At 64.9% G+C, this 2,500-nt stretch overlaps 8 non-coding genes across 8 annotated transcripts in view; all 8 read left to right on the top strand.

The window, feature by feature from the left end:
- The window catches only part of LOC129210486 (5S ribosomal RNA), a 119-nt gene extending 97 nt beyond the window's left edge, over positions 1–22 (top strand). The window contains exon 1 of the ribosomal RNA XR_008578541.1: positions 1–22. This exon is cut by the window's left edge and continues 97 nt beyond it. This is a non-coding gene — a ribosomal RNA (5S ribosomal RNA).
- Positions 23–256: 234 nt separating this feature from the next.
- LOC129210485 (5S ribosomal RNA) lies at positions 257–375 on the top strand. Its single transcript, XR_008578540.1, has one exon. It is a non-coding gene; the product is annotated as a 5S ribosomal RNA (ribosomal RNA).
- A 225-nt stretch (positions 376–600) lies between these two features.
- Positions 601–719, top strand: LOC129210484 (5S ribosomal RNA). The gene has a single exon (XR_008578539.1). It is a non-coding gene; the product is annotated as a 5S ribosomal RNA (ribosomal RNA).
- Positions 720–942: 223 nt separating this feature from the next.
- LOC129210482 (5S ribosomal RNA) lies at positions 943–1,061 on the top strand. Its single transcript, XR_008578537.1, has one exon. It is a non-coding gene; the product is annotated as a 5S ribosomal RNA (ribosomal RNA).
- A 226-nt stretch (positions 1,062–1,287) lies between these two features.
- On the top strand, positions 1,288–1,406 carry LOC129210480 (5S ribosomal RNA). The gene has a single exon (XR_008578536.1). It is a non-coding gene; the product is annotated as a 5S ribosomal RNA (ribosomal RNA).
- A 241-nt stretch (positions 1,407–1,647) lies between these two features.
- On the top strand, positions 1,648–1,766 carry LOC129210479 (5S ribosomal RNA). Its single transcript, XR_008578535.1, has one exon. It is a non-coding gene; the product is annotated as a 5S ribosomal RNA (ribosomal RNA).
- A 241-nt stretch (positions 1,767–2,007) lies between these two features.
- Positions 2,008–2,126, top strand: LOC129210478 (5S ribosomal RNA). The gene has a single exon (XR_008578534.1). It is a non-coding gene; the product is annotated as a 5S ribosomal RNA (ribosomal RNA).
- Positions 2,127–2,350: 224 nt separating this feature from the next.
- On the top strand, positions 2,351–2,469 carry LOC129210412 (5S ribosomal RNA). Its single transcript, XR_008578469.1, has one exon. It is a non-coding gene; the product is annotated as a 5S ribosomal RNA (ribosomal RNA).
- The last annotated feature ends 31 nt before the right edge of the window (positions 2,470–2,500 follow it).

The following is a 2,500-nucleotide window of genomic DNA, read 5'->3' as shown; positions in this document are numbered from 1 at the left end:
GGAATACCGGGTGCTGTAGGCTTTTGGGGGTTTGGGGGGCGCCCCCCCGCGTTGTCCCGGTGCCATTTTGTTGCTGCTGCGTGTTTTGGGGGGGGTGTTGCGGAGGGTGAGGGGTGCGTGTTTGGGGGTCGTTTTGTTGTGGGTCAGGTGTGTGGGTGAGGGCCGTGGAGCGTGTGGTTGTGGGTGCGTGAGGGTGCGTGAGGGTGCGTGAGGGTGTTGTGTGGCCCCCGAGAGGGGTGCTGTCAGGGCAGGGGGTGCCTACGGCCATACCACCCTGAGAACGCCCGATCTCGTCTGATCTCGGAAGCTAAGCAGGGTCGGGCCCGGTTAGTACTTGGATGGGAGACCGCCTGGGAATACCGGGTGCTGTAGGCTTTTGGGGGTTCAGGGGGCGCCCCCCCCGCGTTGTCCCGGTGCCATTTTGTTGCTGCTGCGTGTTTTGGGGGGGGTGTTGCGGAGGGTGAGGGGTGCGTGTTTGGGGGTCGTTTTGTTGTGGGTCAGGTGTGTGGGTGAGGGCCGTGGAGCGTGTGGTTGTGGGTGCGTGAGGGTGCGTGAGGGTGTTGTGTGGCCCCCGAGAGGGGTGCTGTCGGGGCAGGGGGTGCCTACGGCCATACCACCCTGAGAACGCCCGATCTCGTCTGATCTCGGAAGCTAAGCAGGGTCGGGCCCGGTTAGTACTTGGATGGGAGACCGCCTGGGAATACCGGGTGCTGTAGGCTTTTGCTTTTGGGGGGGCTCGGGGGGCGCCCCCCGCGTTGTCATTTTGTTGCTGCTGCGTGTTTTGGGGGGGTTGTTGCGGAGGGTGAGGGGTGCGTGTTTGGGGGTCGTTTTGTTGTGGGTCAGGTGTGTGGGTGAGGGCCGTGGAGCGTGTGGTTGTGGGTGCGTGAGGGTGCGTGAGGGTGTTGTGTGGCCCCCGAGAGGGGTGCTGTCGGGGCAGGGGGTGCCTACGGCCATACCACCCTGAGAACGCCCGATCTCGTCTGATCTCGGAAGCTAAGCAGGGTCGGGCCCGGTTAGTACTTGGATGGGAGACCGCCTGGGAATACCGGGTGCTGTAGGCTTTTGGGGGTTTGGGGGGCCCCCCCCCCCGCGTTGTCCCGGTGCCGTTTTGTTGCTGCTGCGTGTTTTGGGGGGGGTGTTGCGGAGGGTGAGGGGTGCGTGTTTGGGGGTCGTTTTGTTGTGGGTCAGGTGTGTGGGTGAGGGCCGTGGAGCGTGTGGTTGTGGGTGCGTGAGGGTGCGTGAGGGTGTTGTGTGGCCCCCGAGAGGGGTGCTGTCGGGGCAGGGGGTGCCTACGGCCATACCACCCTGAGAACGCCCGATCTCGTCTGATCTCGGAAGCTAAGCAGGGTCGGGCCCGGTTAGTACTTGGATGGGAGACCGCCTGGGAATACCGGGTGCTGTAGGCTTTTGCTTTTGGGGGTTCGGGGGGCACCCCCCCCGCGTTGTCCCGGTGCCGTTTTGTTGCTGCTGCGTGTTTTGGGGGGGGTGTTGCGGAGGGTGAGGGGTGCGTGTTTGGGGGTCGTTTTGTTGTGGGTCAGGTGTGTGGGTGAGGGCCGTGGAGCGTGTGGTTGTGGGTGCGTGAGGGTGCGTGAGGGTGCGTGAGGGTGTTGTGTGGCCCCCGAGAGGGGTGCTGTCGGGGCAGGGGGTGCCTACGGCCATACCACCCTGAGAACGCCCGATCTCGTCTGATCTCGGAAGCTAAGCAGGGTCGGGCCCGGTTAGTACTTGGATGGGAGACCGCCTGGGAATACCGGGTGCTGTAGGCTTTTGGTTTTTGGGGGTTCGGGGGCACCCCCCCCGCGTTGTCCCGGTGCCGTTTTGTTGCTGCTGCGTGTTTTGGGGGGGGTGTTGCGGAGGGTGAGGGGTGCGTGTTTGGGGGTCGTTTTGTTGTGGGTCAGGTGTGTGGGTGAGGGCCGTGGAGCGTGTGGTTGTGGGTGCGTGAGGGTGCGTGAGGGTGCGTGAGGGTGTTGTGTGGCCCCCGAGAGGGGTGCTGTCGGGGCAGGGGGTGCCTACGGCCATACCACCCTGAGAACGCCCGATCTCGTCTGATCTCGGAAGCTAAGCAGGGTCGGGCCCGGTTAGTACTTGGATGGGAGACCGCCTGGGAATACCGGGTGCTGTAGGCTTTTGGGGGTTCGGGGGGCGCCCCCCCCCGTTGTCCCGGTGCCATTTTGTTGCTGCTGCGTGTTTTGGGGGGGGTGTTGCGGAGGGTGAGGGGTGCGTGTTTGGGGGTCGGTTTGTTGTGGGTCAGGTGTGTGGGTGAGGGCCGTGGAGCGTGTGGTTGTGGGTGCGTGAGGGTGCGTGAGGGTGTTGTGTGGCCCCCGAGAGGGGTGCTGTCGGGGCAGGGGGTGCCTACGGCCATACCACCCTGAGAACGCCCGATCTCGTCTGATCTCGGAAGCTAAGCAGGGTCGGGCCCGGTTAGTACTTGGATGGGAGACCGCCTGGGAATCCCGGGTGCTGTAGGCTTTTGCTTTTGGGGGGGGGCGGGGGGCGCCCC

The sequence above is a fragment of the Grus americana genome, chromosome 9, assembly GCF_028858705.1.
Source record: "Grus americana isolate bGruAme1 chromosome 9, bGruAme1.mat, whole genome shotgun sequence".
Classification (NCBI taxonomy): domain Eukaryota; kingdom Metazoa; phylum Chordata; class Aves; order Gruiformes; family Gruidae; genus Grus; species Grus americana.
This window is presented reverse-complemented; position numbering and strand designations above follow the sequence as displayed.